Source organism: Nelumbo nucifera, chromosome 4 (assembly GCF_055504915.1).
Source record: "Nelumbo nucifera cultivar China Antique chromosome 4, China Antique-T2T, whole genome shotgun sequence".
Classification (NCBI taxonomy): domain Eukaryota; kingdom Viridiplantae; phylum Streptophyta; class Magnoliopsida; order Proteales; family Nelumbonaceae; genus Nelumbo; species Nelumbo nucifera.
Genome location: NC_142652.1, coordinates 51,160,152 through 51,187,856, shown reverse-complemented (window position 1 = coordinate 51,187,856; position 27,705 = coordinate 51,160,152). Strand labels below are relative to the sequence as shown.

Here is a 27,705-nt window from a genome sequence, read left to right as displayed (position 1 = left end):
TCTAAAACAATTAATGGAGGGGAGCAAGATAGTGCCCAAAGATCTAAGCGAGCATGAATTAAACGGGTGCGATCATACCAGCACTAATGCACCGGATCTCATCAGAACTCAAAGTTAAGCGTGCTTGGGCGAGAGTAGTTCTAGGATGGGTGACCTCCTGGGAAGTCCTCGTGTTGCACCCCAATTTTATTAATATTTTATTTCGATATCGTATTTGCAAATTCCATTTGTCGTTTCGGCGAGGCAAACGCAAACAACGTGCCGGATACTCGGACCATTTGCGGCACGATTGTCATTACTGAATGGGAACCGTGCAAAAACCGGGCTTTTGGCATTCGTCGTGCATTGTGGGCCCCGCGATAGTATTGCATCTATCAGGGGGTGCGGCAGATCTGAAAAGCAAACACTCTGCTCACGTAGGAGCTTGTGCACGGTTACCAAGGGAGGAAGGCTGCTACACAGTTTTTTCAAATCTAAAACAATTAATGGAGGGGAGCAAGATAGTGCATAAAGATCTAAGCAAGCATGAATTAAACGGGTGCGATCATACCAGCACTAATGCACCGGATCCCATCAGAACTCCGAAGTTAAGTGTGCTTGGGCGAGAGTAGTACTAGGATGGGTGACCTCCGGGGAAGTCCTCGTGTTGCACCCCAATTTTATTAATATTTTATTTCGATATCGTATTTGCAAATTCCATTTGTCGTTTCGGTGAGACAAACGCAAACAACGTGCCGGATACTCGGACCATTTGCGGCACGATTGTCATTACTGAATGGGAACCGTGCAAAAACCGGGCTTTTGGCATTCGTCGTGCATTGTGGGCCCCGCGATAGTATTGCATCTATCCGGGGGTGCGGCAGATCTGAAATGCAAACACTCTGCTCACGTACGAGCTTGTGCACGGTTACCAAGGGAGGAAGGCTGCATACACAGTTTTTTCAAATCTAAAACAATTAATGGAGGGGAGCAAGATAGTGCATAAAGATCTAAGCGAGCATGAATTAAACGGGTGCGATCATACCAGCACTAATGCACCGGATCCCATCAGAACTCCGAAGTTAAGCGTGCTTGGGCGAGAGTAGTACTAGGATGGGTGACCTCATGGGAAGTCCTCGTGTTGCACCCCAATTTTATTAATATTTTATTTTGATTTGTATTTGCAAATTCCATTTGTTGTTTCTGGGAGATACTGGAAACAATGCGTCGGATACTCGGACCATTTGCGGCACGATCGTCATTACTGAATGGCCACGATGCAAGAATCGGGCTTTCGGCATTCGTCATGCATTGTGGGCCCCGCGATAGTATTGCATCTATCCGGAGGTGCGGCAGATCTGAAAAGCAAACACTCCGCTCACGTAGGAGCTTGTGCACGGTTACCAAGGGAAGAAGGCTGCATACACATTTTTTTCAAATCTAAAACAATTAATGGAGGGGAGCAAGATAGTGCATAAAGATCTAAGCGAGCATGAATTAAACGGGTGCGATCATACCAGCACTAATGCACCGGATCCCATCAGAACTCCGAAGTTAAGTGTGCATGGGCGAGAGTAGTACTAGGATGGGTGACCTCCTGGGAAGTCCTCCTGTTGCACCCCAATTTTATTAATATTTTATTTCGATATCGTATTTGCAAATTCCATTTGTCGTTTCGGCGAGACAAACGCAAACAACGTGCCGGATACTCAGACCATTTGCGGCACGATTGTCATTACTGAATGGCAACGATGCAAAAACCGGGCTTTCGGCATTCGTCGTGCATTGTGGGCCCCGCGATAGTATTGCATCTATCCGGAGGTGCGGCAGATCTGAAAAGCAAACACACCGCTCACGTAGGAGCTTGTGCACGGTTACCAAGGGAGGAAGGCTGCATACACATTTTTTTCAAATCTAAAACAATTAATGGAAGGGAGCAAGATAGTTCATAAAGATCTAAGCGAGCATGAATTAAACGGGTGCGATCATACCATCACAAATGCACCGGATCCCATCAGAACTCCGAAGTTAAGTGTGCTTGGGCGAGAGTAGTACTAGGATGGGTGACCTCCGGGGAAGTCCTCGTGTTGCACCCCAATTTTATTAATATTTTATTTCGATATCGTATTTGCAAATTCCATTTGTCGTTTCGGTGAGACAAACGCAAAGAACGTGCCGGATACTCGGACCATTTGCGGCACGATTGTCATTACTGAATGGGAACCGTGCAAAAACCGGGCATTTGGCATTCGTCGTGCATTGTGGGTCCCGCAGTAGTATTGCATCTATCCGGGGGTGCGGCAGATCTGAAATGCAAACACTCTGTTCACGTACGAGCTTGTGCACGGTTACCAAGGGAGGAAGGTTGCATACACAGTTTTTTCAAATCTAAAACAATTAATGGAGGGGAGCAAGATAGTGCATAAAGATCTAAGCGAGCATGAATTATACGGGTGCGATCATACCAGCACTAATGCATAGGATCCCATCAGAACTCCGAAGTTAAGCGTGCTTGGGCGAGAGTATTACTAGGATGGGTGACCTCCTGGGAAGTCCTCGTGTTGCACCCCAATTTTATTAATATTTTATTTTGATTTGTATTTGCAAATTCCATTTGTTGTTTCTGGGAGATACTAGAAACAATGCGTCGGATACTCGGACCATTTGCGGCACGATCGTCATTACTGAATGGCCACGATGCAAGAACCGGGCTTTCGGCATTCGTCATGCATTGTGGGCCCCGCGATAGTATTGCATCTATCCGGAGGTGCGGCAGATCTGAAAAGCAAACACTCCGCTCACGTAGGAGCTTGTGCACGGTTACCAAGGGAAGAAGGCTGCATACACATTTTTTTCAAATCTAAAACAATTAATGGAAGGGAGCAAGATAGTTCATAAAGATCTAAGCGAGCATGAATTAAACGGGTGCGATCATACCAGCACTAATGCACCGGATCCCATCAGAACTCCGAAGTTAAGTGTGCTTGGGCGAGAGTAGTATTAGGATGGGTGACCTCCTGGGAAGTCCTTGTGTTGCACCCCAATTTTATTAATATTTTATTTCGATATCGTATTTGCAAATTCCATTTGTCGTTTCGGCGAGACAAACTCAAACAACGCGCCGGATACTCGGACCATTTGCGGCACGATCGTCATTACTGAATGGGAACCGTGCAAAAACCGAGCTTTTGGCATTCGTCGTGCATTGTGGGGTCCCGCGATAGTATTGCATCTATCCGGGGGTGCGGCAGATCTGAAAAGCAAACACTCTGCTCACGTAGGAGCTTGTGCACGGTTACCAAGGGAGGAAGGCTGCATACACAGTTTTTTCAAGTCTAAAACAATTAATGGAGGGGCGCAAGATAGTGCATAAAGATCTAAGCGAGCATGAATTAAACGGGTGCGATCATACCAGCACTAATGCACCGGATCCCATCGGATCAGAACTCCGAAGTTAAGTGTGCATGGGCGAGAGTAGTACTAGGATGGGTGACCTCCTGGGAAGTCCTCGTGTTGCACCCCAATTTTATTAATATTTTATTTCGATATCGTATTTGCAAATTCCATTTGTCGTTTCGGCGAGACAAACACAAACAACGCGCCGGATACTCGGACCATTTGCGGCACGATCGTCATTACTGAATGGGAACCGTGCAAAAACCGGGCTTTTGGCATTCGTCGTGCATTGTGGGCCCCGCGATAGTATTGCATCTATCAGGGGGTGCGGCAGATCTGAAAAGCAAACACTCCGCTCACGTAGGAGCTTGTGCACGGTTACCAAGGGAGGAAGGCTGCATACACAGTTTTTTCAAATCTAAAACAATTAATGGAGGGGAGCAAGATAGTGCATAAAGATCTAAGCGAGCATGAATTAAACGGGTGCGATCATACCAGCACTAATGCACCGGATCCCATCAGAACTCCGAAGTTAAGTGTGCTTGGGCGAGCGTAGTACTAGGATGGGTGACCTCCTGGGAAGTCCTCGTGTTGCACCCCAATTTTATTAATATTTTATTTCGATATCGTATTTGCAAATTCCATTTGTCATTTCGGCGAGACAAACGCAAACAACGCGCCGGATACTCGGACCATTTGCGGCACAATCGTCATTACTGAATGGGAACCGTGCAAAAACCGGGCTTTTGGCATTCGTCGTGCATTGTGGGCCCCACGATAGTATTGCATCTATCCGGGGGTGCGACATATCTGAAAAGCAAACACTCTGCTCACGTAGGAGCTTGTGCACGGTTACCAAGGGAGGAAGCCTGCATACACTGTTTTTTCAAGTCTAAAACAATTAATGGAGGGGAGCAAGATAGTGCATAAAGATCTAAGCGAGCATGAATTAAACGGGTGCGATCATACCAGCACTAATGCACCGGATCCCATCGGATCAGAACTCCGAAGTTAAGTGTGCATGGGCGAGAGTAGTACTAGGATGGGTGACCTCCTGGGAAGTCCTCGTGTTGCACCCCAATTTTATTAATATTTTATTTCGATATCGTATTTGCAAATTCCATTTGTCGTTTCGGCGAGACAAACGCAAACAACGCGCCGGATACTCGGACCATTTGCGGCACGATCGTCATTACTGAATGGGAACCGTGCAAAAACCGGGCTTTTGGCATTCGTCGTGCATTGTGGGCCCCGCGATAGTATTGCATCTATCAGGGGGTGCGGCTGATCTGAAAAGCAAACACTCCGCTCACGTAGGAGCTTGTGCACGGTTACCAAGGGAGGAAGGCTGCATACACAGTTTTTTCAAGTCTAAAACAATTAATGGAGGGGAGCAAGATAGTGCCCAAAGATCTAAGCGAGCATGAATTAAACGGGTGCGATCATACCAGCACTAATGCACCGGATCTCATCAGAACTCCGAAGTTAAGTGTGCTTGGGCGAGCGTAGTACTAGGATGGGTGACCTCCTGGGAAGTCCTCGTGTTGCACCCCAATTTTATTAATATTTTATTTCGATATCGTATTTGCAAATTCCATTTGTCGTTTCGGTGAGACAAACGCAAACAACGTGCCGGATACTCGGACCATTTGCGGCACGATTGTCATTACTGAATGGGAACCGTGCAAAAACCGGGCTTTTGGCATTCGTCGTGCATTGTGGGCCCCGTAATAGTATTGCATCTATCCGGAGGTGCGGCAGATCTGAAAAGCAAACACTCCGCTCACGTAGGAGCTTGTGCACGGTTACCAAGGGAGGAAGGCTGCATACACATTTTTTTCAAATCTAAAACAATTAATGGAAGGGAGCAAGATAGTTCATAAAGATCTAAGCGAGCAAGAATTAAACGGGTGCGATCATACCAGCACAAATGCACCGGATCCCATCAGAACTCCGAAGTTAAGTGTGCTTGGGCGAGAGTAGTACTAGGATGGGTGACCTCCGGGGAAGTCCTCGTGTTGCACCCCAATTTTATTAATATTTTATTTCGATATCGTATTTGCAAATTCCATTTGTCGTTTCGGTGAGACAAACGCAAACAACGTGCCGGATACTCGGACCATTTGCGGCACGATTGTCATTACTGAATGGGAACCGTGCAAAAACCGGGCTTTTGGCATTCGTCGTGCATTGTGGGCCCCGCGATAGTATTGCATCTATCCGGGGGTGCGGCAGATCTGAAATGCAAACACTCTGCTCACGTACGAGCTTGTGCACGGTTACCAAGGGAGGAAGGCTGCATACACAGTTTTTTCAAATCTAAAACAATTAATGGAGGGGAGCAAGATAGTGCATAAAGATCTAAGCGAGCATGAATTAAACGGGTGCGATCATACCAGCACTAATGCACAGGATCCCATCAGAACTCCGAAGTTAAGCGTGCTTGGGCGAGACTATTACTAGGATGGGTGACCTCCTGGGAAGTCCTCGTGTTGCACCCCAATTTTATTAATATTTTATTTCGATATCGTATTTGCAAATTCCATTTGTCGTTTCGGCGAGACAAACGCAAACAACGTGCCGGATACTCGGACCATTTGCGGCACGATTGTCATTACTGAATGGGAACCGTGCAAAAACCGGGCTTTTGGCATTCGTCGTGCATTGTGGGCCCCGCGATAGTATTGCATCTATCAGGGGGTGCGGCAGATCTGAAAAGCAAACACTCTGCTCACGTAGGAGCTTGTGCACGGTTACCAAGGGAGGAAGGCTGCTACACAGTTTTTTCAAATCTAAAACAATTAATGGAGGGGAGCAAGATAGTGCATAAAGATCTAAGCAAGCATGAATTAAACGGGTGCGCTCAGACCAGCACTAATGCACCGGATCCCATCAGAACTCCGAAGTTAAGTGTGCTTGGGCGAGAGTAGTACTAGGATGGGTGACCTCCGGGGAAGTCCTCGTGTTGCACCCCAATTTTATTAATATTTTATTTCGATATCGTATTTGCAAATTCCATTTGTCGTTTCGGTGAGACAAACGCAAACAACGTGCCGGATACTCGGACCATTTGCGGCACGATTGTCATTACTGAATGGGAACCGTGCAAAAACCGTGCTTTTGGCATTCGTCGTGCATTGTGGGCCCCGCGATAGTATTGCATCTATCCGGGGGTGCGGCAGATCTGAAATGCAAACACTCTGCTCACGTACGAGCTTGTGCACGGTTACCAAGGGAGGAAGGCTGCATACACAGTTTTTTCAAATCTAAAACAATTAATGGAGGGGAGCAAGATAGTGCATAAAGATCTAAGCGAGCATGAATTAAACGGGTGCGATCATACCAGCACTAATGCACCGGATCCCATCAGAACTCCGAAGTTAAGCGTGCTTGGGCGAGAGTAGTACTAGGATGGGTGACCTCCTGGGAAGTCCTCGTGTTGCACCCCAATTTTATTAATATTTTATTTTGATTTGTATTTGCAAATTCCATTTGTTGTTTCTGGGAGATACTGGAAACAATTCGTCGGATACTCGGACCATTTGCGGCACGATCGTCATTACTGAATGGCCACGATGCAAGAATCGGGCTTTCGGCATTCGTCATGCATTGTGGGCCCCGCGATAGTATTGCATCTATCCGGAGGTGCGGCAGATCTGAAAAGCAAACACTCCGCTCACGTAGGAGCTTGTGCACGGTTACCAAGGGAAGAAGGCTGCATACACATTTTTTTCAAATCTAAAACAATTAATGGAGGGGAGCAAGATAGTGCATAAAGATCTAAGCGAGCATGAATTAAACGGGTGCGATCATACCAGCACTAATGCCCCGGATCCCATCAGAACTCCGAAGTTAAGTGTGCATGGGCGAGAGTAGTACTAGCATGGGTGACCTCCTGGGAAGTCCTCCTGTTGCACCCCAATTTTATTAATATTTTATTTCGATATCGTATTTGCAAATTCCATTTGTCGTTTCGGCGAGACAAACGCAAACAACGTGCCGGATACTCAGACCATTTGCGGCACGATTGTCATTACTGAATGGCAACGATGCAAAAACCGGGCTTTCGGCATTCGTCGTGCATTGTGGGCCCCGCGATAGTATTGCATCTATCCGGAGGTGCGGCAGATCTGAAAAGCAAACACTCCGCTCACGTAGGAGCTTGTGCACGGTTACCAAGGGAGGAAGGCTGCATAGACATTTTTTTCAAATCTAAAACAATTAATGGAAGGGAGCAAGATTGTTCATAAAGATCTAAGCGAGCATGAATTAAACGGGTGCGATCATACCAGCACAAATGCACCGGATCCCATCAGAACTCCGAAGTTAAGTGTGCTTGGGCGAGAGTAGTAGGATGGGTGACCTCCGGGGAAGTCCTCGTGTTGCACCCCAATTTTATTAATATTTTATTTCGATATCGTATTTGCAAATTCCATTTGTCGTTTCGGTGAGACAAACGCAAACAACGTGCCGGATACTCGGACCATTTGCGGCACGATTGTCATTACTGAATGGGAACCGTGCAAAAACCGGGCTTTTGGCATTCGTCGTGCATTGTGGGTCCCGCAGTAGTATTGCATCTATCCGGGGGTGCGGCAGATCTGAAATGCAAACACTCTGTTCACGTACGAGTTTGTGCACGGTTACCAAGGGAGGAAGGTTGCATACACAGTTTTTTCAAATCTAAAACAATTAATGGAGGGGAGCAAGATAGTGCATAAAGTTCTAAGCGAGCATGAATTATACGGGTGCGATCATACCAGCACTAATGCATAGGATCCCATCAGAACTCCGAAGTTAAGCGTGCTTGGGCGAGAGTATTACTAGGATGGGTGACCTCTTGGGAAGTCCTCGTGTTGCACCCCAATTTTATTAATATTTTATTTTGATTTGTATTTGCAAATTCCATTTGTTGTTTCTGGGAGATACTAGAAACAATGCGTCGGATACTCGGACCATTTGCGGCACGATCGTCATTACTGAATGGCCACGATGCAAGAACCGGGCTTTCGGCATTCGTCATGCATTGTGGGCCCCGCGATAGTATTGCATCTATCCGGAGGTGCGGCAGATCTGAAAAGCAAACACTCCGCTCACGTAGGAGCTTGTGCACGGTTACCAAGGGAAGAAGGCTGCATACACATTTTTTTCAAATCTAAAACAATTAATGGAAGGGAGCAAGATAGTTCATAAAGATCTAAGCGAGCATGAATTAAACGGGTGCGATCATACCAGCACTAATGCACCGGATCCCATCAGAACTCCGAAGTTAAGTGTGCTTGGGCGAGAGTAGTATTAGGATGGGTGACCTCCTGGGAAGTCCTTGTGTTGCACCCCAATTTTATTAATATTTTATTTCGATATCGTATTTGCAAATTCCATTTGTCGTTTCGGCGAGACAAACTCAAACAACGCGCCGGATACTCGGACCATTTGCGGCACGATCGTCATTACTGAATGGGAACCGTGCAAAAACCGAGCTTTTGGCATTCGTCGTGCATTGTGGGGTCCCGCGATAGTATTGCATCTATCCGGGGGTGCGGCAGATCTGAAAAGCAAACACTCTGCTCACGTAGGAGCTTGTGCACGGTTACCAAGGGAGGAAGGCTGCATACACAGTTTTTTCAAGTCTAAAACAATTAATGGAGGGGAGCAAGATAGTGCATAAAGATCTAAGCGAGCATGAATTAAACGGGTGCGATCATACCAGCACTAATGCACCGGATCCCATCGGATCAGAACTCCGAAGTTAAGTGTGCATGGGCGAGAGTAGTACTAGGATGGGTGACCTCCTGGGAACTCCTCGTGTTGCACCCCAATTTTATTAATATTTTATTTCGATATCGTATTTGCAAATTCCATTTGTCGTTTCGGCGGGACAAACACAAACAACGCGCCGGATACTCGGACCATTTGCGGCACGATCGTCATTACTGAATGGGAACCGTGCAAAAACCGGGCTTTTGGCATTCGTCGTGCATTGTGGGCCCCGCGATAGTATTGCATCTATCAGGGGGTGCGGCAGATCTGAAAAGCAAACACTCCGCTCACGTAGGAGCTTGTGCACGGTTACCAAGGGAGGAAGGCTGCATACACAGTTTTTTCAAATCTAAAACAATTAATGGAGGGGAGCAAGATAGTGCATAAAGATCTAAGCGAGCATGAATTAAACGGGTGCGATCATACCAGCACTAATGCACCGGATCCCATCAGAACTCCGAAGTTAAGTGTGCTTGGGCGAGCGTAGTACTAGGATGGGTGACCTCCTGGGAAGTCCTCGTGTTGCACCCCAATTTTATTAATATTTTATTTCGATATCGTATTTGCAAATTCCATTTGTCGTTTCGGCGAGACAAACGCAAACAACGCGCCGGATACTCGGACCATTTGCGGCACAATCGTCATTACTGAATGGGAACCGTGCAAAAACCGGGCTTTTGGCATTCGTCGTGCATTGTGGGCCCCACGATAGTATTGCATCTATCCGGGGGTGCGACAGATCTGAAAAGCAAACACTCTGCTCACGTAGGAGCTTGTGCACGGTTACCAAGGGAGGAAACCTGCATACACTATTTTTTCAAGTCTAAAACAATTAATGGAGGGGAGCAAGATAGTGCATAAAGATCTAAGCGAGCATGAATTAAACGGGTGCGATCATACCAGCACTAATGCACCGGATCCCATCGGATCAGAACTCCGAAGTTAAGTGTGCATGGGCGAGAGTAGTACTAGGATGGGTGACCTCCTGGGAAGTCCTCGTGTTGCACCCCAATTTTATTAATATTTTATTTCGATATCGTATTTGCAAATTCCATTTGTCGTTTCGGCGAGACAAACGCAAACAACGCGCCGGATACTCGGACCATTTGCGGCACGATCGTCATTACTGAATGGGAACCGTGCAAAAACCGGGCTTTTGGCATTCGTCGTGCATTGTGGGCCCCGTAATAGTATTGCATCTATCCGGAGGTGCGGCAGATCTGAAAAGCAAACACTCCGCTCACGTAGGAGCTTGTGCACGGTTACCAAGGGAGGAAGGCTGCATACACATTTTTTTCAAATATAAAACAATTAATGGAAGGGAGCAAGATAGTTCATAAAGATCTAAGCGAGCAAGAATTAAACGGGTGCGATCATACCAGCACAAATGCACCGGATCCCATCAGAACTCCGAAGTTAAGTGTGCTTGGGCGAGAGTAGTACTAGGATGGGTGACCTCCGGGGAAGTCCTCGTGTTGCACCCCAATTTTATTAATATTTTTTTTCGATATCGTATTTGCAAATTCCATTTGTCGTTTCGGTGAGACAAACGCAAACAACGTGCCGGATACTCGGACCATTTGCGGCACGATTGTCATTACTGAATGGGAACCGTGCAAAAACCGGGCTTTTGGCATTCGTCGTGCATTGTGCGCCCCGCGATAGTATTGCATCTATCCGGGGGTGCGGCATATCTGAAATGCAAACACTCTGCTCACGTACGAGCTTGTGCACGGTTACCAAGGGAGGAAGGCTGCATACACAGTTTTTTCAAATCTAAAACAATTAATGGAGGGGAGCAAGATAGTGCATAAAGATCTAAGCGAGCATGAATTAAACGGGTGCGATCATACCAGCACTAATGCACAGGATCCCATCAGAACTCCGAAGTTAAGCGTGCTTGGGCGAGACTATTACTAGGATGGGTGACCTCCTGGGAAGTCCTCGTGTTGCACCCCAATTTTATTAATATTTTATTTCGATATCGTATTTGCAAATTCCATTTGTCGTTTCGGCGAGACAAACGCAAACAACGTGCCGGATACTCGGACCATTTGCGGCACGATTGTCATTACTGAATGGGAACCGTGCAAAAACCGGGCTTTTGGCATTCGTCGTGCATTGTGGGCCCCGCGATAGTATTGCATCTATCAGGGGGTGCGGCAGATCTGAAAAGCAAACACTCTGCTCACGTAGGAGCTTGTGCACGGTTACCAAGGGAGGAAGGCTGCTACACAGTTTTTTCAAATCTAAAACAATTAATGGAGGGGAGCAAGATAGTGCATAAAGATCTAAGCAAGCATGAATTAAACGGGTGCGATCATACCAGCACTAATGCACCGGATCCCATCAGAACTCCGAAGTTAAGTGTGCTTGGGCGAGAGTAGTACTAGGATGGGTGACCTCCGGGGAAGTCCTCGTGTTGCACCCCATTTTTATTAATATTTTATTTCGATATCGTATTTGCAAATTCCATTTGTCGTTTCGGTGAGACAAACGCAAACAACGTGCCGGATACTCGGACCATTTGCGGCACGATTGTCATTACTGAATGGGAACCGTGCAAAAACCGGGCTTTTGGCATTCGTCGTGCATTGTGGGCCCCGTAATAGTATTGCATCTATCCGGAGGTGCGGCAGATCTGAAAAGCAAACACTCCGCTCACGTTGGAGCTTGTGCACGGTTACCAAGGGAGGAAGGCTGCATACACATTTTTTTCAAATCTAAAACAATTAATGGAAGGGAGCAAGATAGTTCATAAAGATCTAAGCGAGCAAGAATTAAACGGGTGCGATCATACCAGCACAAATGCACCGGATCCCATCAGAACTCCGAAGTTAAGTGTGCTTGGGCGAGAGTAGTACTAGGATGGGTGACCTCCAGGGAAGTCCTCGTGTTGCACCCCAATTTTATTAATATTTTATTTCGATATCGTATTTGCAAATTCCATTTGTCGTTTCGGTGAGACAAACGCAAACAACGTGCCGGATACTCGGACCATTTGCGGCACGATTGTCATTACTGAATGGGAACCGTTCAAAAACCGGGCTTTTGGCATTCGTCGTGCATTGTGGGCCCCGCGATAGTATTGCATCTATCCGGGGGTGCGGCAGATCTGAAATGCAAACACTCTGCTCACGTAGGAGCTTGTGCACGGTTACCAAGGGAGGAAGGCTGCATACACAGTTTTTTCAAATCTAAAACAATTAATGGAGGGGAGCAAGATAGTGCATAAAGATCTAAGCGAGCTTGAATTAAACGGGTGCGATCATACCAGCACTAATGCATCGGATCCCATCAGAACTCCGAAGTTAAGCGTGCTTGGGCGAGAGTAGTACTAGGATGGGTGACCTCCTGGGAAGTCCTCGTGTTGCACCCCAATTTTATTAATATTTTATTTTGATTTGTATTTGCAAATTCCATTTGTTGTTTCTGGGAGATACTGGAAACAATGCGTCGGATACTCGGACCATTTGCGGCACGATCGTCATTACTGAATGGCCACGATGCAAGAATCGGGCCTTCGGCATTCGTCATGCATTGTGGGCCCCGCGATAGTATTGCATCTATCCGGAGGTGCGGCAGATCTGAAAAGCAAACACTCCGCTCACGTAGGAGCTTGTGCACGGTTACCAAGGGAAGAAGGCTGCATGCACATTTTTTTCAAATCTAAAACAATTAATGGAGGGGATCAAGATAGTGCATAAAGATCTAAGCGAGCATGAATTAAACGGGTGCGATCATACCAGCACTAATGCACCGGATCCCATCAGAACTCCGAAGTTAAGTGTGCATGGGCGAGAGTAGTACTAGGATGGGTGACCTTCTGGGAAGTCCTCCTGTTGCACCCCAATTTTATTAATATTTTATTTCGATATCGTATTTGCAAATTCCATTTGTCGTTTCGGCGAGACAAACGCAAACAACGTGCCGGATACTCAGACCATTTGCGGCACGATTGTCATTACTGAATGGCAACGATGCAAAAACCGGGCTTTCGGCATTCGTCGTGCATTGTGGGCCCCGCGATAGTATTGCATCTATCCGGAGGTGCGGCAGATCTGAAAAGCAAACACTCCGCTCACGTAGGATCTTGTGCACGGTTACCAAGGGAGGAAGGCTGCATAGACATTTTTTTCAAATCTAAAACAATTAATGGAAGGGAGCAAGATAGTTCATAAAGATCTAAGCGAGCATGAATTAAACGGGTGCGATCATACCAGCACAAATGCACCGGATCCCATCAGTTCTCCGAAGTTAAGTGTGCTTGGGCGAGAATAGTACTAGGATGGGTGACCTCCGGGGAAGTCCTCGTGTTGCACCCCAATTTTATTAATATATTATTTCGATATCGTATTTGCAAATTCCATTTATCGTTTCGGTGAGACAAACGCAAACAACGTGCTGGATACTCGGACCATTTGCGGCACGATTGTCATTACTGAATGGGAACCGTGCAAAAACCGGGCTTTTGGCATTCGTCGTGCATTGTGGGTCCCGCAGTAGTATTGCATCTATCCGGGGGTGCGGCAGATCTGAAATGCAAACACTCTGTTCACGTACGAGCTTGTGCACGGTTACCAAGGGAGGAAGGTTGCATACACAGTTTTTTCAAATCTAAAACAATTAATGGAGGGGAGCAAGATAGTGCATAAAGATCTAAGCGAGCATGAATTATACGGGTGCGATCATACCAGCACTAATGCATAGGATCCCATCAGAACTCCGAAGTTAAGCGTGCTTGGGCGAGAGTATTACTAGGATGGGTGACCTCCTGGTAAGTCCTCGTGTTGCACCCCAATTTTATTAATATTTTATTTTGATTTGTATTTGCAAATTCCATTTGTTGTTTCTGGGAGATACTAGAAACAATGCGTCGGATACTCGGACCATTTGCGGCACGATCGTCATTACTGAATGGCCACGATGCAAGAACCGGGCTTTCGGCATTCGTCATGCATTGTGGGCCCCGCGATAGTATTGCATCTATCCGGAGGTGCGGCAGATCTGAAAAGCAAACACTCCGCTCACGTAGGAACTTGTGCACGGTTACCAAGGGAAGAAGGCTGCATACACATTTTTTTCAAATCTAAAACAATTAATGGAAGGGAGCAAGATAGTTCATAAAGATCTAAGCGAGCATGAATTAAACGGGTGCGATCATACCAGCACTAATGCACCGGATCCCATCAGAACTCCGAAGTTAAGTGTGCTTGGGCGAGAGTAGTATTAGGATGGGTGACCTCTTGGGAAGTCCTTGTGTTGCACCCCAATTTTATTAATATTTTATTTCGATATCGTATTTGCAAATTCCATTTGTCGTTTCGGCGAGACAAACACAAACAACGCGCCGGATACTCGGACCATTTGCGGCACGATCGTCATTACTGAATGGGAACCGTGCAAAAACCGGGCTTTTGGCATTCGTCGTGCATTGTGGGCCCCGCGATAGTATTGCATCTATCAGGGGGTGCGGCAGATCTGAAAAGCAAACACTCCGCTCACGTAGGAGCTTGTGCACGGTTACCAAGGGAGGAAGGCTGCATACACAGTTTTTTCAAATCTAAAACAATTAATGGAGGGGAGCAAGATAGTGCATAAAGATCTAAGCGAGCATGAATTAAACGGGTGCGATCATACCAGCACTAATGCACCGGATCCCATCAGAACTCCGAAGTTAAGTGTGCTTGGGCGAGCGTAGTACTAGGATGGGTGACCTCCTGGGAAGTCCTCGTGTTGCACCCCAATTTTATTAATATTTTATTTCGATATCGTATTTGCAAATTCCATTTGTCGTTTCGGCGAGACAAACGCAAACAACGCGCCGGATACTCGGACCATTTGCGGCACAATCGTCATTACTGAATGGGAACCGTGCAAAAACCGGGCTTTTGGCATTCGTCGTGCATTGTGGGCCCCACGATAGTATTGCATTTATCCGGGGGTGCGACAGATCTGAAAAGCAAACACTCTGCTCACGTAGGAGCTTGTGCACGGTTACCAAGGGAGGAAACCTGCATACACTGTTTTTTCAAGTCTAAAACAATTAATGGAGGGGAGCAAGATAGTGCATAAAGATCTAAGCGAGCATGAATTAAACGGGTGCGATCATACCAGCACTAATGCACCGGATCCCATCGGATCAGAACTCCGAAGTTAAGTGTGCATGGGCGAGAGTAGTACTAGGATGGGTGACCTCCTGGGAAGTCCTCGTGTTGCACCCCAATTTTATTAATATTTTATTTCGATATCGTATTTGCAAATTCCATTTGTCGTTTCGGCGAGACAAACGCAAACAACGCGCCGGATACTCGGACCATTTGCGGCACGATCGTCATTACTGAATGGGAACCGTGCAAAAACCGGGCTTTTGGCATTCGTCGTGCATTGTGGGCCCCGTAATAGTATTGCATCTATCCGGAGGTGCGGCAGATCTGAAAAGCAAACACTCCGCTCACGTAGGAGCTTGTGCACGGTTACCAAGGGAGGAAGGCTGCATACACATTTTTTTCAAATCTAAAACAATTAATGGAAGGGAGCAAGATAGTTCATAAAGATCTAAGCGAGCAAGAATTAAACGGGTGCGATCATACCAGCACAAATGCACCGGATCCCATCAGAACTCCGAAGTTAAGTGTGCTTGGGCGAGAGTAGTACTAGGATGGGTGACCTCCGGGGAAGTCCTCGTGTTGCACCCCAATTTTATTAATATTTTTTTTCGATATCGTATTTGCAAATTCCATTTGTCGTTTCGGTGAGACAAACGCAAACAACGTGCCGGATACTCGGACCATTTGCGGCACGATTGTCATTACTGAATGGGAACCGTGCAAAAACCGGGCTTTTGGCATTCGTCGTGCATTGTGGGCCCCGCGATAGTATTGCATCTATCCGGGGGTGCGGCAGATCTGAAATGCAAACACTCTGCTCACGTACGAGCTTGTGCACGGTTACCAAGGGAGGAAGGCTGCATACACAGTTTTTTCAAATCTAAAACAATTAATGGAGGGGAGCAAGATAGTGCATAAAGATCTAAGCGAGCATGAATTAAACGGGTGCGATCATACCAGCACTAATGCACAGGATCCCATCAGAACTCCGAAGTTAAGCGTGCTTGGGCGAGACTATTACTAGGATGGGTGACCTCCTGGGAAGTCCTCGTGTTGCACCCCAATTTTATTAATATTTTATTTCGATATCGTATTTGCAAATTCCATTTGTCGTTTCGGCGAGACAAACGCAAACAACGTGCCGGATACTCGGACCATTTGCGGCACGATTGTCATTACTGAATGGGAACCGTGCAAAAACCGGGCTTTTGGCATTCGTCGTGCATTGTGGGCCCCGCGATAGTATTGCATCTATCAGGGGGTGCGGCAGATCTGAAAAGCAAACACTCTGCTCACGTAGGAGCTTGTGCACGGTTACCAAGGGAGGAAGGCTGCTACACAGTTTTTTCAAATCTAAAACAATTAATGGAGGGGAGCAAGATAGTGCATAAAGATCTAAGCAAGCATGAATTAAACGGGTGCGATCATACCAGCACTAATGCACCGGATCCCATCAGAACTCCGAAGTTAAGTGTGCTTGGGCGAGAGTAGTACTAGGATGGGTGACCTCCGGGGAAGTCCTCGTGTTGCACCCCATTTTTATTAATATTTTATTTCGATATCGTATTTGCAAATTCCATTTGTCGTTTCGGTGAGACAAACGCAAACAACGTGCCGGATACTCGGACCATTTGCGGCACGATTGTCATTACTGAATGGGAACCGTGCAAAAACCGGGCTTTTGGCATTCGTCGTGCATTGTGGGCCCCGTAATAGTATTGCATCTATCCGGAGGTGCGGCAGATCTGAAAAGCAAACACTCCGCTCACGTAGGAGCTTGTGCACGGTTACCAAGGGAGGAAGGCTGCATACACATTTTTTTCAAATCTAAAACAATTAATGGAAGGGAGCAAGATAGTTCATAAAGATCTAAGCGAGCAAGAATTAAACGGGTGCGATCATACCAGCACAAATGCACCGGATCCCATCAGAACTCCGAAGTTAAGTGTGCTTGGGCGAGAGTAGTACTAGGATGGGTGACCTCCGGGGAAGTCCTCGTGTTGCACCCCAATTTTATTAATATTTTATTTCGATATCGTATTTGCAAATTCCATTTGTCGTTTCGGTGAGACAAACGCAAACAACGTGCCGGATACTCGGACCATTTGCGGCACGATTGTCATTACTGAATGGGAACCGTTCAAAAACCGGGCTTTTGGCATTCGTCGTGCATTGTGGGCCCCGCGATAGTATTGCATCTATCCGGGGGTGCGGCAGATCTGAAATGCAAACACTCTGCTCACGTACGAGCTTGTGCACGGTTACCAAGGGAGGAAGGCTGCATACACAGTTTTTTCAAATCTAAAACAATTAATGGAGGGGAGCAAGATAGTGCATAAAGATCTAAGCGAGCATGAATTAAACGGGTGCGATCATACCAGCACTAATGCACAGGATCCCATCAGAACTCCGAAGTTAAGCGTGCTTGGGCGAGACTATTACTAGGATGGGTGACCTCCTGGGAAGTCCTCGTGTTGCACCCCAATTTTATTAATATTTTATTTCGATATCGTATTTGCAAATTCCATTTGTCGTTTCGGCGAGACAAACGCAAACAACGTGCCGGATACTCGGACCATTTGCGGCACGATTGTCATTACGGAATGGGAACCGTGCAAAAACCGGGCTTTTGGCATTCGTCGTGCATTGTGGGCCCCGCGATAGTATTGCATCTATCAGGGGGTGCGGCAGATCTGAAAAGCAAACACTCTGCTCACGTAGGAGCTTGTGCACGGTTACCAAGGGAGGAAGGCTGCATACACAGTTTTTTCAAATCTAAAACAATTAATGGAGGGGAGCAAGATAGTGCATAAAGATCTAAGCGAGCTTGAATTAAACGGGTGCGATCATACCAGCACTAATGCACCGGATCCCATCAGAACTCCGAAGTTAAGCGTGCTTGGGCGATAGTAGTACTAGGATGGGTGACCTCCTGGGAAGTCCTCGTGTTGCACCCCAATTTTATTAATATTTTATTTTGATTTGTATTTGCAAATTCCATTTGTTGTTTCTGGGAGATACTGGAAACAATGCGTCGGATACTCGGACCATTTGCGGCACGATCGTCATTACTGAATGGCCACGATGCAAGAATCGGGCTTTCGGCATTCGTCGTGCATTGTGGGTCCCGCAGTAGTATTGCATCTATCCGGGGGTGCGGCAGATCTGAAATGCAAACACTCTGTTCACGTACGAGCTTGTGCACGGTTACCAAGGGAGGAAGGTTGCATACACATTTTTTTCAAATCTAAAACAATTAATGGAGGGGAGCAAGATAGTGCATAAAGATCTAAGCGAGCATGAATTAAACGGGTGCGATCATACCAGCACTAATGCCCCGGATCCCATCAGAACTCCGAAGTTAAGTGTGCATGGGCGAGAGTAGTACTAGCATGGGTGACCTCCTGGGAAGTCCTCCTGTTGCACCCCAATTTTATTAATATTTTATTTCGATATCGTATTTGCAAATTCCATTTGTCGTTTCGGCGAGACAAACGCAAACAACGTGCCGGATACTCAGACCATTTGCGGCACGATTGTCATTACTGAATGGCAACGATGCAAAAACCGGGCTTTCGGCATTCGTCGTGCATTGTGGGCCCCGCGATAGTATTGCATCTATCCGGAGGTGCGGCAGATCTGAAAAGCAAACACTCCGCTCACGTAGGAGCTTGTGCACGGTTACCAAGGGAGGAAGGCTGCATAGACATTTTTTTCAAATCTAAAACAATTAATGGAAGGGAGCAAGATAGTTCATAAAGATCTAAGCGAGCATGAATTAAACGGGTGCGATCATACCAGCACAAATGCACCGGATCCCATCAGAACTCCGAAGTTAAGTGTGCTTGGGCGAGAGTAGTACTAGGATGGGTGACCTCCGGGGAAGTCCTCGTGTTGCACCCCAATTTTATTAATATTTTATTTCGATATCGTATTTGCAAATTCCATTTGTCGTTTCGGTGAGACAAACGCAAACAACGTGCCGGATACTCGGACCATTTGCGGCACGATTGTCATTACTGAATGGGAACCGTGCAAAAACCGGGCTTTTGGCATTCGTCGTGCATTGTGGGTCCCGCAGTAGTATTGCATCTATCCGGGGGTGCGGCAGATCTGAAATGCAAACACTCTGTTCACGTACGAGTTTGTGCACGGTTACCAAGGGAGGAAGGTTGCATACACAGTTTTTTCAAATCTAAAACAATTAATGGAGGGGAGCAAGATAGTGCATAAAGTTCTAAGCGAGCATGAATTATACGGGTGCGATCATACCAGCACTAATGCATAGGATCCCATCAGAACTCCGAAGTTAAGCGTGCTTGGGCGAGAGTATTACTAGGATGGGTGACCTCTTGGGAAGTCCTCGTGTTGCACCCCAATTTTATTAATATTTTATTTTGATTTGTATTTGCAAATTCCATTTGTTGTTTCTGGGAGATACTAGAAACAATGCGTCGGATACTCGGACCATTTGCGGCACGATCGTCATTACTGAATGGCCACGATGCAAGAACCGGGCTTTCGGCATTCGTCATGCATTGTGGGCCCCGCGATAGTATTGCATCTATCCGGAGGTGCGGCAGATCTGAAAAGCAAACACTCCGCTCACGTAGGAGCTTGTGCACGGTTACCAAGGGAAGAAGGCTGCATACACATTTTTTTCAAATCTAAAACAATTAATGGAAGGGAGCAAGATAGTTCATAAAGATCTAAGCGAGCATGAATTAAACGGGTGCGATCATACCAGCACTAATGCACCGGATCCCATCAGAACTCCGAAGTTAAGTGTGCTTGGGCGAGAGTAGTATTAGGATGGGTGACCTCCTGGGAAGTCCTTGTGTTGCACCCCAATTTTATTAATATTTTATTTCGATATCGTATTTGCAAATTCCATTTGTCGTTTCGGCGAGACAAACTCAAACAACGCGCCGGATACTCGGACCATTTGCGGCACGATCGTCATTACTGAATGGGAACCGTGCAAAAACCGAGCTTTTGGCATTCGTCGTGCATTGTGGGGTCCCGCGATAGTATTGCATCTATCCGGGGGTGCGGCAGATCTGAAAAGCAAACACTCTGCTCACGTAGGAGCTTGTGCACGGTTACCAAGGGAGGAAGGCTGCATACACAGTTTTTTCAAGTCTAAAACAATTAATGGAGGGGAGCAAGATAGTGCATAAAGATCTAAGCGAGCATGAATTAAACGGGTGCGATCATACCAGCACTAATGCACCGGATCCCATCGGATCAGAACTCCGAAGTTAAGTGTGCATGGGCGAGAGTAGTACTAGGATGGGTGACCTCCTGGGAACTCCTCGTGTTGCACCCCAATTTTATTAATATTTTATTTCGATATCGTATTTGCAAATTCCATTTGTCGTTTCGGCGGGACAAACACAAACAACGCGCCGGATACTCGGACCATTTGCGGCACGATCGTCATTACTGAATGGGAACCGTGCAAAAACCGGGCTTTTGGCATTCGTCGTGCATTGTGGGCCCCGCGATAGTATTGCATCTATCAGGGGGTGCGGCAGATCTGAAAAGCAAACACTCCGCTCACGTAGGAGCTTGTGCACGGTTACCAAGGGAGGAAGGCTGCATACACAGTTTTTTCAAATCTAAAACAATTAATGGAGGGGAGCAAGATAGTGCATAAAGATCTAAGCGAGCATGAATTAAACGGGTGCGATCATACCAGCACTAATGCACCGGATCCCATCAGAACTCCGAAGTTAAGTGTGCTTGGGCGAGCGTAGTACTAGGATGGGTGACCTCCTGGGAAGTCCTCGTGTTGCACCCCAATTTTATTAATATTTTATTTCGATATCGTATTTGCAAATTCCATTTGTCGTTTCGGCGAGACAAACGCAAACAACGCGCCGGATACTCGGACCATTTGCGGCACAATCGTCATTACTGAATGGGAACCGTGCAAAAACCGGGCTTTTGGCATTCGTCGTGCATTGTGGGCCCCACGATAGTATTGCATCTATCCGGGGGTGCGACAGATCTGAAAAGCAAACACTCTGCTCACGTAGGAGCTTGTGCACGGTTACCAAGGGAGGAAACCTGCATACACTGTTTTTTCAAGTCTAAAACAATTAATGGAGGGGAGCAAGATAGTGCATAAAGATCTAAGCGAGCATGAATTAAACGGGTGCGATCATACCAGCACTAATGCACCGGATCCCATCGGATCAGAACTCCGAAGTTAAGTGTGCATGGGCGAGAGTAGTACTAGGATGGGTGACCTCCTGGGAAGTCCTCGTGTTGCACCCCAATTTTATTAATATTTTATTTCGATATCGTATTTGCAAATTCCATTTGTCGTTTCGGCGAGACAAACGCAAACAACGCGCCGGATACTCGGACCATTTGCGGCACGATCGTCATTACTGAATGGGAACCGTGCAAAAACCGGGCTTTTGGCATTCGTCGTGCATTGTGGGCCCCGTAATAGTATTGCATCTATCCGGAGGTGCGGCAGATCTGAAAAGCAAACACTCCGCTCACGTAGGAGCTTGTGCACGGTTACCAAGGGAGGAAGGCTGCATACACATTTTTTTCAAATCTAAAACAATTAATGGAAGGGAGCAAGATAGTTCATAAAGATCTAAGCGAGCAAGAATTAAACGGGTGCGATCATACCAGCACAAATGCACCGGATCCCATCAGAACTCCGAAGTTAAGTGTGCTTGGGCGAGAGTAGTACTAGGATGGGTGACCTCCGGGGAAGTCCTCGTGTTGCACCCCAATTTTATTAATATTTTTTTTCGATATCGTATTTGCAAATTCCATTTGTCGTTTCGGTGAGACAAACGCAAACAACGTGCCGGATACTCGGACCATTTGCGGCACGATTGTCATTACTGAATGGGAACCGTGCAAAAACCGGGCTTTTGGCATTCGTCGTGCATTGTGGGCCCCGCGATAGTATTGCATCTATCCGGGGGTGCGGCATATCTGAAATGCAAACACTCTGCTCACGTACGAGCTTGTGCACGGTTACCAAGGGAGGAAGGCTGCATACACAGTTTTTTCAAATCTAAAACAATTAATGGAGGGGAGCAAGATAGTGCATAAAGATCTAAGCGAGCATGAATTAAACGGGTGCGATCATACCAGCACTAATGCACAGGATCCCATCAGAACTCCGAAGTTAAGCGTGCTTGGGCGAGACTATTACTAGGATGGGTGACCTCCTGGGAAGTCCTCGTGTTGCACCCCAATTTTATTAATATTTTATTTCGATATCGTATTTGCAAATTCCATTTGTCGTTTCGGCGAGACAAACGCAAACAACGTGCCGGATACTCGGACCATTTGCGGCACGATTGTCATTACTGAATGGGAACCGTGCAAAAACCGGGCTTTTGGCATTCGTCGTGCATTGTGGGCCCCGCGATAGTATTGCATCTATCAGGGGGTGCGGCAGATCTGAAAAGCAAACACTCTGCTCACGTAGGAGCTTGTGCACGGTTACCAAGGGAGGAAGGCTGCTACACAGTTTTTTCAAATCTAAAACAATTAATGGAGGGGAGCAAGATAGTGCATAAAGATCTAAGCAAGCATGAATTAAACGGGTGCGATCATACCAGCACTAATGCACCGGATCCCATCAGAACTCCGAAGTTAAGTGTGCTTGGGCGAGAGTAGTACTAGGATGGGTGACCTCCGGGGAAGTCCTCGTGTTGCACCCCATTTTTATTAATATTTTATTTCGATATCGTATTTGCAAATTCCATTTGTCGTTTCGGTGAGACAAACGCAAACAACGTGCCGGATACTCGGACCATTTGCGGCACGATTGTCATTACTGAATGGGAACCGTGCAAAAACCGGGCTTTTGGCATTCGTCGTGCATTGTGGGCCCCGTAATAGTATTGCATCTATCCGGAGGTGCGGCAGATCTGAAAAGCAAACACTCCGCTCACGTTGGAGCTTGTGCACGGTTACCAAGGGAGGAAGGCTGCATACACATTTTTTTCAAATCTAAAACAATTAATGGAAGGGAGCAAGATAGTTCATAAAGATCTAAGCGAGCAAGAATTAAACGGGTGCGATCATACCAGCACAAATGCACCGGATCCCATCAGAACTCCGAAGTTAAGTGTGCTTGGGCGAGAGTAGTAGTAGGATGGGTGACCTCCGGGGAAGTCCTCGTGTTGCACCCCAATTTTATTAATATTTTATTTCGATATCGTATTTGCAAATTCCATTTGTCGTTTCGGTGAGACAAACGCAAACAACGTGCCGGATACTCGGACCATTTGCGGCACGATTGTCATTACTGAATGGGAACCGTTCAAAAACCGGGCTTTTGGCATTCGTCGTGCATTGTGGGCCCCGCGATAGTATTGCATCTATCCGGGGGTGCGGCAGATCTGAAATGCAAACACTCTGCTCACGTAGGAGCTTGTGCACGGTTACCAAGGGAGGAAGGCTGCATACACAGTTTTTTCAAATCTAAAACAATTAATGGAGGGGAGCAAGATAGTGCATAAAGATCTAAGCGAGCTTGAATTAAACGGGTGCGATCATACCAGCACTAATGCATCGGATCCCATCAGAACTCCGAAGTTAAGCGTGCTTGGGCGAGAGTAGTACTAGGATGGGTGACCTCCTGGGAAGTCCTCGTGTTGCACCCCAATTTTATTAATATTTTATTTTGATTTGTATTTGCAAATTCCATTTGTTGTTTCTGGGAGATACTGGAAACAATGCGTCGGATACTCGGACCATTTGCGGCACGATCGTCATTACTGAATGGCCACGATGCAAGAATCGGGCCTTCGGCATTCGTCATGCATTGTGGGCCCCGCGATAGTATTGCATCTATCCGGAGGTGCGGCAGATCTGAAAAGCAAACACTCCGCTCACGTAGGAGCTTGTGCACGGTTACCAAGGGAAGAAGGCTGCATACACATTTTTTTCAAATCTAAAACAATTAATGGAGGGGAGCAAGATAGTGCATAAAGATCTAAGCGAGCATGAATTAAACGGGTGCGATCATACCAGCACTAATGCACCGGATCCCATCAGAACTCCGAAGTTAAGTGTGCATGGGCGAGAGTAGTACTAGGATGGGTGACCTTCTGGGAAGTCCTCCTGTTGCACCCCAATTTTATTAATATTTTATTTCGATATCGTATTTGCAAATTCCATTTGTCGTTTCGGCGAGACAAACGCAAACAACGTGCCGGATACTCAGACCATTTGCGGCACGATTGTCATTACTGAATGGCAACGATGCAAAAACCGGGCTTTCGGCATTCGTCGTGCATTGTGGGCCCCGCGATAGTATTGCATCTATCCGGAGGTGCGGCAGATCTGAAAAGCAAACACTCCGCTCACGTAGGATCTTGTGCACGGTTACCAAGGGAGGAAGGCTGCATAGACATTTTTTTCAAATCTAAAACAATTAATGGAAGGAGGCAAGATAGTTCATAAAGATCTAAGCGAGCATGAATTAAACGGGTGCGATCATACCAGCACAAATGCACCGGATCCCATCAGAACTCCGAAGTTAAGTGTGCTTGGGCGAGAATAGTACTAGGATGGGTGACCTCCGGGGAAGTCCTCGTGTTGCACCCCAATTTTATTAATATATTATTTCGATATCGTATTTGCAAATTCCATTTATCGTTTCGGTGAGACAAACGCAAACAACGTGCTGGATACTCGGACCATTTGCGGCACGATTGTCATTACTGAATGGGAACCGTGCAAAAACCGGGCTTTTGGCATTCGTCGTGCATTGTGGGTCCCGCAGTAGTATTGCATCTATCCGGGGGTGCGGCAGATCTGAAATGCAAACACTCTGTTCACGTACGAGCTTGTGCACGGTTACCAAGGGAGGAAGGTTGCATACACAGTTTTTTCAAATCTAAAACAATTAATGGAGGGGAGCAAGATAGTGCATAAAGATCTAAGCGAGCATGAATTATACGGGTGCGATCATACCAGCACTAATGCATAGGATCCCATCAGAACTCCGAAGTTAAGCGTGCTTGGGCGAGAGTATTACTAGGATGGGTGACCTCCTGGTAAGTCCTCGTGTTGCACCCCAATTTTATTAATATTTTATTTTGATTTGTATTTGCAAATTCCATTTGTTGTTTCTGGGAGATACTAGAAACAATGCGTCGGATACTCGGACCATTTGCGGCACGATCGTCATTACTGAATGGCCACGATGCAAGAACCGGGCTTTCGGCATTCGTCATGCATTGTGGGCCCCGCGATAGTATTGCATCTATCCGGAGGTGCGGCAGATCTGAAAAGCAAACACTCCGCTCACGTAGGAACTTGTGCACGGTTACCAAGGGAAGAAGGCTGCATACACATTTTTTTCAAATCTAAAACAATTAATGGAAGGGAGCAAGATAGTTCATAAAGATCTAAGCGAGCATGAATTAAACGGGTGCGATCATACCAGCACTAATGCACCGGATCCCATCAGAACTCCGAAGTTAAGTGTGCTTGGGCGAGAGTAGTATTAGGATGGGTGACCTCTTGGGAAGTCCTTGTGTTGCACCCCAATTTTATTAATATTTTATTTCGATATCGTATTTGCAAATTCCATTTGTCGTTTCGGCGAGACAAACACAAACAACGCGCCGGATACTCGGACCATTTGCGGCACGATCGTCATTACTGAATGGGAACCGTGCAAAAACCGGGCTTTTGGCATTCGTCGTGCATTGTGGGCCCCGCGATAGTATTGCATCTATCAGGGGGTGCGGCAGATCTGAAAAGCAAACACTCCGCTCACGTAGGAGCTTGTGCACGGTTACCAAGGGAGGAAGGCTGCATACACAGTTTTTTCAAATCTAAAACAATTAATGGAGGGGAGCAAGATAGTGCATAAAGATCTAAGCGAGCATGAATTAAACGGGTGCGATCATACCAGCACTAATGCACCGGATCCCATCAGAACTTCGAAGTTAAGTGTGCTTGGGCGAGCGTAGTACTAGGATGGGTGACCTCCTGGGAAGTCCTCGTGTTGCACCCCAATTTTATTAATATTTTATTTCGATATCGTATTTGCAAATTCCATTTGTCGTTTCGGCGAGACAAACGCAAACAACGCGCCGGATACTCGGACCATTTGCGGCACAATCGTCATTACTGAATGGGAACCGTGCAAAAACCGGGCTTTTGGCATTCGTCGTGCATTGTGGGCCCCACGATTGTATTGCATTTATCCGGGGGTGCGACAGATCTGAAAAGCAAACACTCTGCTCACGTAGGAGCTTGTGCACGGTTACCAAGGGAGGAAACCTGCATACACTGTTTTTTCAAGTCTAAAACAATTAATGGAGGGGAGCAAGATAGTGCATAAAGATCTAAGCGAGCATGAATTAAACGGGTGCGATCATACCAGCACTAATGCACCGGATCCCATCGGATCAGAACTCCGAAGTTAAGTGTGCATGGGCGAGAGTAGTACTAGGATGGGTGACCTCCTGGGAAGTCCTCGTGTTGCACCCCAATTTTATTAATATTTTATTTCGATATCGTATTTGCAAATTCCATTTGTCGTTTCGGCGAGACAAACGCAAACAACGCGCCGGATACTCGGACCATTTGCGGCACGATCGTCATTACTGAATGGGAACCGTGCAAAAACCGGGCTTTTGGCATTCGTCGTGCATTGTGGGCCCCGTAATAGTATTGCATCTATCCGGAGGTGCGGCAGATCTGAAAAGCAAACACTCCGCTCACGTAGGAGCTTGTGCACGGTTACCAAGGGAGGAAGGCTGCATACACATTTTTTTCAAATCTAAAACAATTAATGGAAGGGAGCAAGATAGTTCATAAAGATCTAAGCGAGCAAGAATTAAACGGGTGCGATCATACCAGCACAAATGCACCGGATCCCATCAGAACTCCGAAGTTAAGTGTGCTTGGGCGAGAGTAGTACAAGGATGGGTGACCTCCGGGGAAGTCCTCGTGTTGCACCCCAATTTTATTAATATTTTTTTTCGATATCGTATTTGCAAATTCCATTTGTCGTTTCGGTGAGACAAACGCAAACAACGTGCCGGATACTCGGACCATTTGCGGCACGATTGTCATTACTGAATGGGAACCGTGCAAAAACCGGGCTTTTGGCATTCGTCGTGCATTGTGGGCCCCGCGATAGTATTGCATCTATCCGGGGGTGCGGCAGATCTGAAATGCAAACACTCTGCTCACGTACGAGCTTGTGCACGGTTACCAAGGGAGGAAGGCTGCATACACAGTTTTTTCAAATCTAAAACAATTAATGGAGGGGAGCAAGATAGTGCATAAAGATCTAAGCGAGCATGAATTAAACGGGTGCGATCATACCAGCACTAATGCACAGGATCCCATCAGAACTCCGAAGTTAAGCGTGCTTGGGCGAGACTATTACTAGGATGGGTGACCTCCTGGGAAGTCCTCGTGTTGCACCCCAATTTTATTAATATTT

The 27,705-nt window shown here is 46.6% G+C and overlaps 54 non-coding genes and 5 pseudogenes across 54 annotated transcripts; all 59 read left to right on the top strand.

Annotated features, from left to right (window-relative positions):
* Window positions 1–64: 64 nt before the first annotated feature.
* On the top strand, window positions 65–182 carry LOC148794562 (5S ribosomal RNA; annotated as a pseudogene).
* A 354-nt stretch (window positions 183–536) lies between these two features.
* LOC148794561 (5S ribosomal RNA) lies at window positions 537–655 on the top strand. The gene has a single exon (XR_016072323.1). It is a non-coding gene; the product is annotated as a 5S ribosomal RNA (ribosomal RNA).
* A 355-nt stretch (window positions 656–1,010) lies between these two features.
* LOC148794560 (5S ribosomal RNA) lies at window positions 1,011–1,129 on the top strand. The gene has a single exon (XR_016069082.1). It is a non-coding gene; the product is annotated as a 5S ribosomal RNA (ribosomal RNA).
* A 353-nt stretch (window positions 1,130–1,482) lies between these two features.
* On the top strand, window positions 1,483–1,601 carry LOC148794559 (5S ribosomal RNA). The gene has a single exon (XR_016075408.1). It is a non-coding gene; the product is annotated as a 5S ribosomal RNA (ribosomal RNA).
* Window positions 1,602–1,956: 355 nt separating this feature from the next.
* Window positions 1,957–2,075, top strand: LOC148794558 (5S ribosomal RNA). The gene has a single exon (XR_016073170.1). It is a non-coding gene; the product is annotated as a 5S ribosomal RNA (ribosomal RNA).
* Window positions 2,076–2,430: 355 nt separating this feature from the next.
* LOC148794557 (5S ribosomal RNA) lies at window positions 2,431–2,549 on the top strand. Its single transcript, XR_016070420.1, has one exon. It is a non-coding gene; the product is annotated as a 5S ribosomal RNA (ribosomal RNA).
* A 353-nt stretch (window positions 2,550–2,902) lies between these two features.
* On the top strand, window positions 2,903–3,021 carry LOC148794556 (5S ribosomal RNA). Its single transcript, XR_016073372.1, has one exon. It is a non-coding gene; the product is annotated as a 5S ribosomal RNA (ribosomal RNA).
* Window positions 3,022–3,377: 356 nt separating this feature from the next.
* Window positions 3,378–3,501, top strand: LOC148794555 (5S ribosomal RNA). The gene has a single exon (XR_016069281.1). It is a non-coding gene; the product is annotated as a 5S ribosomal RNA (ribosomal RNA).
* Window positions 3,502–3,856: 355 nt separating this feature from the next.
* LOC148794554 (5S ribosomal RNA) lies at window positions 3,857–3,975 on the top strand. Its single transcript, XR_016072084.1, has one exon. It is a non-coding gene; the product is annotated as a 5S ribosomal RNA (ribosomal RNA).
* Window positions 3,976–4,330: 355 nt separating this feature from the next.
* Window positions 4,331–4,454, top strand: LOC148794553 (5S ribosomal RNA). The gene has a single exon (XR_016069280.1). It is a non-coding gene; the product is annotated as a 5S ribosomal RNA (ribosomal RNA).
* A 355-nt stretch (window positions 4,455–4,809) lies between these two features.
* Window positions 4,810–4,928, top strand: LOC148794552 (5S ribosomal RNA). Its single transcript, XR_016073115.1, has one exon. It is a non-coding gene; the product is annotated as a 5S ribosomal RNA (ribosomal RNA).
* Window positions 4,929–5,283: 355 nt separating this feature from the next.
* LOC148794551 (5S ribosomal RNA) lies at window positions 5,284–5,402 on the top strand. Its single transcript, XR_016070899.1, has one exon. It is a non-coding gene; the product is annotated as a 5S ribosomal RNA (ribosomal RNA).
* A 355-nt stretch (window positions 5,403–5,757) lies between these two features.
* LOC148794550 (5S ribosomal RNA) lies at window positions 5,758–5,876 on the top strand. The gene has a single exon (XR_016069708.1). It is a non-coding gene; the product is annotated as a 5S ribosomal RNA (ribosomal RNA).
* Window positions 5,877–6,230: 354 nt separating this feature from the next.
* LOC148794549 (5S ribosomal RNA) lies at window positions 6,231–6,349 on the top strand. The gene has a single exon (XR_016070235.1). It is a non-coding gene; the product is annotated as a 5S ribosomal RNA (ribosomal RNA).
* Window positions 6,350–6,704: 355 nt separating this feature from the next.
* Window positions 6,705–6,823, top strand: LOC148794548 (5S ribosomal RNA). The gene has a single exon (XR_016071365.1). It is a non-coding gene; the product is annotated as a 5S ribosomal RNA (ribosomal RNA).
* A 353-nt stretch (window positions 6,824–7,176) lies between these two features.
* On the top strand, window positions 7,177–7,295 carry LOC148794547 (5S ribosomal RNA; annotated as a pseudogene).
* Window positions 7,296–7,650: 355 nt separating this feature from the next.
* LOC148794546 (5S ribosomal RNA) lies at window positions 7,651–7,766 on the top strand. The gene has a single exon (XR_016069319.1). It is a non-coding gene; the product is annotated as a 5S ribosomal RNA (ribosomal RNA).
* Window positions 7,767–8,121: 355 nt separating this feature from the next.
* Window positions 8,122–8,240, top strand: LOC148794545 (5S ribosomal RNA). The gene has a single exon (XR_016070557.1). It is a non-coding gene; the product is annotated as a 5S ribosomal RNA (ribosomal RNA).
* A 353-nt stretch (window positions 8,241–8,593) lies between these two features.
* LOC148794544 (5S ribosomal RNA) lies at window positions 8,594–8,712 on the top strand. The gene has a single exon (XR_016073371.1). It is a non-coding gene; the product is annotated as a 5S ribosomal RNA (ribosomal RNA).
* A 356-nt stretch (window positions 8,713–9,068) lies between these two features.
* LOC148794543 (5S ribosomal RNA) lies at window positions 9,069–9,192 on the top strand. Its single transcript, XR_016069246.1, has one exon. It is a non-coding gene; the product is annotated as a 5S ribosomal RNA (ribosomal RNA).
* A 355-nt stretch (window positions 9,193–9,547) lies between these two features.
* On the top strand, window positions 9,548–9,666 carry LOC148794542 (5S ribosomal RNA). The gene has a single exon (XR_016072083.1). It is a non-coding gene; the product is annotated as a 5S ribosomal RNA (ribosomal RNA).
* A 355-nt stretch (window positions 9,667–10,021) lies between these two features.
* Window positions 10,022–10,145, top strand: LOC148794541 (5S ribosomal RNA). Its single transcript, XR_016069279.1, has one exon. It is a non-coding gene; the product is annotated as a 5S ribosomal RNA (ribosomal RNA).
* Window positions 10,146–10,500: 355 nt separating this feature from the next.
* LOC148794540 (5S ribosomal RNA) lies at window positions 10,501–10,619 on the top strand. The gene has a single exon (XR_016070898.1). It is a non-coding gene; the product is annotated as a 5S ribosomal RNA (ribosomal RNA).
* A 355-nt stretch (window positions 10,620–10,974) lies between these two features.
* LOC148794539 (5S ribosomal RNA) lies at window positions 10,975–11,093 on the top strand. The gene has a single exon (XR_016069706.1). It is a non-coding gene; the product is annotated as a 5S ribosomal RNA (ribosomal RNA).
* A 354-nt stretch (window positions 11,094–11,447) lies between these two features.
* LOC148794538 (5S ribosomal RNA) lies at window positions 11,448–11,566 on the top strand. The gene has a single exon (XR_016072322.1). It is a non-coding gene; the product is annotated as a 5S ribosomal RNA (ribosomal RNA).
* Window positions 11,567–11,921: 355 nt separating this feature from the next.
* Window positions 11,922–12,040, top strand: LOC148794537 (5S ribosomal RNA). The gene has a single exon (XR_016070274.1). It is a non-coding gene; the product is annotated as a 5S ribosomal RNA (ribosomal RNA).
* Window positions 12,041–12,395: 355 nt separating this feature from the next.
* On the top strand, window positions 12,396–12,514 carry LOC148794536 (5S ribosomal RNA). The gene has a single exon (XR_016071857.1). It is a non-coding gene; the product is annotated as a 5S ribosomal RNA (ribosomal RNA).
* A 353-nt stretch (window positions 12,515–12,867) lies between these two features.
* LOC148794535 (5S ribosomal RNA) lies at window positions 12,868–12,986 on the top strand. The gene has a single exon (XR_016068765.1). It is a non-coding gene; the product is annotated as a 5S ribosomal RNA (ribosomal RNA).
* A 355-nt stretch (window positions 12,987–13,341) lies between these two features.
* LOC148794534 (5S ribosomal RNA) lies at window positions 13,342–13,460 on the top strand. The gene has a single exon (XR_016074812.1). It is a non-coding gene; the product is annotated as a 5S ribosomal RNA (ribosomal RNA).
* Window positions 13,461–13,815: 355 nt separating this feature from the next.
* On the top strand, window positions 13,816–13,934 carry LOC148794533 (5S ribosomal RNA; annotated as a pseudogene).
* A 353-nt stretch (window positions 13,935–14,287) lies between these two features.
* LOC148794532 (5S ribosomal RNA) lies at window positions 14,288–14,406 on the top strand. The gene has a single exon (XR_016073593.1). It is a non-coding gene; the product is annotated as a 5S ribosomal RNA (ribosomal RNA).
* Window positions 14,407–14,761: 355 nt separating this feature from the next.
* Window positions 14,762–14,880, top strand: LOC148794531 (5S ribosomal RNA). The gene has a single exon (XR_016072082.1). It is a non-coding gene; the product is annotated as a 5S ribosomal RNA (ribosomal RNA).
* A 355-nt stretch (window positions 14,881–15,235) lies between these two features.
* On the top strand, window positions 15,236–15,359 carry LOC148794530 (5S ribosomal RNA). Its single transcript, XR_016069278.1, has one exon. It is a non-coding gene; the product is annotated as a 5S ribosomal RNA (ribosomal RNA).
* Window positions 15,360–15,714: 355 nt separating this feature from the next.
* Window positions 15,715–15,833, top strand: LOC148794529 (5S ribosomal RNA). Its single transcript, XR_016070897.1, has one exon. It is a non-coding gene; the product is annotated as a 5S ribosomal RNA (ribosomal RNA).
* Window positions 15,834–16,188: 355 nt separating this feature from the next.
* On the top strand, window positions 16,189–16,307 carry LOC148794528 (5S ribosomal RNA). Its single transcript, XR_016069705.1, has one exon. It is a non-coding gene; the product is annotated as a 5S ribosomal RNA (ribosomal RNA).
* A 354-nt stretch (window positions 16,308–16,661) lies between these two features.
* LOC148794527 (5S ribosomal RNA) lies at window positions 16,662–16,780 on the top strand. Its single transcript, XR_016072321.1, has one exon. It is a non-coding gene; the product is annotated as a 5S ribosomal RNA (ribosomal RNA).
* Window positions 16,781–17,135: 355 nt separating this feature from the next.
* LOC148794526 (5S ribosomal RNA) lies at window positions 17,136–17,254 on the top strand. Its single transcript, XR_016070894.1, has one exon. It is a non-coding gene; the product is annotated as a 5S ribosomal RNA (ribosomal RNA).
* Window positions 17,255–17,609: 355 nt separating this feature from the next.
* LOC148794525 (5S ribosomal RNA) lies at window positions 17,610–17,728 on the top strand. Its single transcript, XR_016069704.1, has one exon. It is a non-coding gene; the product is annotated as a 5S ribosomal RNA (ribosomal RNA).
* A 355-nt stretch (window positions 17,729–18,083) lies between these two features.
* Window positions 18,084–18,202, top strand: LOC148794524 (5S ribosomal RNA). The gene has a single exon (XR_016072855.1). It is a non-coding gene; the product is annotated as a 5S ribosomal RNA (ribosomal RNA).
* A 353-nt stretch (window positions 18,203–18,555) lies between these two features.
* LOC148794523 (5S ribosomal RNA) lies at window positions 18,556–18,674 on the top strand (annotated as a pseudogene).
* A 355-nt stretch (window positions 18,675–19,029) lies between these two features.
* On the top strand, window positions 19,030–19,148 carry LOC148794522 (5S ribosomal RNA). Its single transcript, XR_016070892.1, has one exon. It is a non-coding gene; the product is annotated as a 5S ribosomal RNA (ribosomal RNA).
* A 355-nt stretch (window positions 19,149–19,503) lies between these two features.
* Window positions 19,504–19,622, top strand: LOC148794521 (5S ribosomal RNA). The gene has a single exon (XR_016070556.1). It is a non-coding gene; the product is annotated as a 5S ribosomal RNA (ribosomal RNA).
* Window positions 19,623–19,975: 353 nt separating this feature from the next.
* LOC148794520 (5S ribosomal RNA) lies at window positions 19,976–20,094 on the top strand. Its single transcript, XR_016073370.1, has one exon. It is a non-coding gene; the product is annotated as a 5S ribosomal RNA (ribosomal RNA).
* Window positions 20,095–20,450: 356 nt separating this feature from the next.
* On the top strand, window positions 20,451–20,574 carry LOC148794519 (5S ribosomal RNA). Its single transcript, XR_016069245.1, has one exon. It is a non-coding gene; the product is annotated as a 5S ribosomal RNA (ribosomal RNA).
* A 355-nt stretch (window positions 20,575–20,929) lies between these two features.
* Window positions 20,930–21,048, top strand: LOC148794518 (5S ribosomal RNA). The gene has a single exon (XR_016072081.1). It is a non-coding gene; the product is annotated as a 5S ribosomal RNA (ribosomal RNA).
* A 355-nt stretch (window positions 21,049–21,403) lies between these two features.
* Window positions 21,404–21,527, top strand: LOC148794517 (5S ribosomal RNA). The gene has a single exon (XR_016069277.1). It is a non-coding gene; the product is annotated as a 5S ribosomal RNA (ribosomal RNA).
* Window positions 21,528–21,882: 355 nt separating this feature from the next.
* LOC148794516 (5S ribosomal RNA) lies at window positions 21,883–22,001 on the top strand. Its single transcript, XR_016070891.1, has one exon. It is a non-coding gene; the product is annotated as a 5S ribosomal RNA (ribosomal RNA).
* A 355-nt stretch (window positions 22,002–22,356) lies between these two features.
* On the top strand, window positions 22,357–22,475 carry LOC148794515 (5S ribosomal RNA). The gene has a single exon (XR_016069703.1). It is a non-coding gene; the product is annotated as a 5S ribosomal RNA (ribosomal RNA).
* Window positions 22,476–22,829: 354 nt separating this feature from the next.
* On the top strand, window positions 22,830–22,948 carry LOC148794514 (5S ribosomal RNA). Its single transcript, XR_016072320.1, has one exon. It is a non-coding gene; the product is annotated as a 5S ribosomal RNA (ribosomal RNA).
* A 355-nt stretch (window positions 22,949–23,303) lies between these two features.
* Window positions 23,304–23,422, top strand: LOC148794513 (5S ribosomal RNA). The gene has a single exon (XR_016072151.1). It is a non-coding gene; the product is annotated as a 5S ribosomal RNA (ribosomal RNA).
* Window positions 23,423–23,777: 355 nt separating this feature from the next.
* On the top strand, window positions 23,778–23,896 carry LOC148794512 (5S ribosomal RNA). The gene has a single exon (XR_016071855.1). It is a non-coding gene; the product is annotated as a 5S ribosomal RNA (ribosomal RNA).
* A 353-nt stretch (window positions 23,897–24,249) lies between these two features.
* On the top strand, window positions 24,250–24,368 carry LOC148794511 (5S ribosomal RNA). The gene has a single exon (XR_016068764.1). It is a non-coding gene; the product is annotated as a 5S ribosomal RNA (ribosomal RNA).
* Window positions 24,369–24,723: 355 nt separating this feature from the next.
* Window positions 24,724–24,842, top strand: LOC148794510 (5S ribosomal RNA). The gene has a single exon (XR_016071541.1). It is a non-coding gene; the product is annotated as a 5S ribosomal RNA (ribosomal RNA).
* Window positions 24,843–25,197: 355 nt separating this feature from the next.
* Window positions 25,198–25,316, top strand: LOC148794509 (5S ribosomal RNA; annotated as a pseudogene).
* Window positions 25,317–25,669: 353 nt separating this feature from the next.
* LOC148794508 (5S ribosomal RNA) lies at window positions 25,670–25,788 on the top strand. The gene has a single exon (XR_016073592.1). It is a non-coding gene; the product is annotated as a 5S ribosomal RNA (ribosomal RNA).
* Window positions 25,789–26,143: 355 nt separating this feature from the next.
* Window positions 26,144–26,262, top strand: LOC148794507 (5S ribosomal RNA). Its single transcript, XR_016074546.1, has one exon. It is a non-coding gene; the product is annotated as a 5S ribosomal RNA (ribosomal RNA).
* A 355-nt stretch (window positions 26,263–26,617) lies between these two features.
* On the top strand, window positions 26,618–26,741 carry LOC148794506 (5S ribosomal RNA). Its single transcript, XR_016069275.1, has one exon. It is a non-coding gene; the product is annotated as a 5S ribosomal RNA (ribosomal RNA).
* Window positions 26,742–27,096: 355 nt separating this feature from the next.
* On the top strand, window positions 27,097–27,215 carry LOC148794505 (5S ribosomal RNA). The gene has a single exon (XR_016072953.1). It is a non-coding gene; the product is annotated as a 5S ribosomal RNA (ribosomal RNA).
* Window positions 27,216–27,570: 355 nt separating this feature from the next.
* Window positions 27,571–27,689, top strand: LOC148794504 (5S ribosomal RNA). Its single transcript, XR_016069701.1, has one exon. It is a non-coding gene; the product is annotated as a 5S ribosomal RNA (ribosomal RNA).
* Window positions 27,690–27,705: the final 16 nt, after the last annotated feature.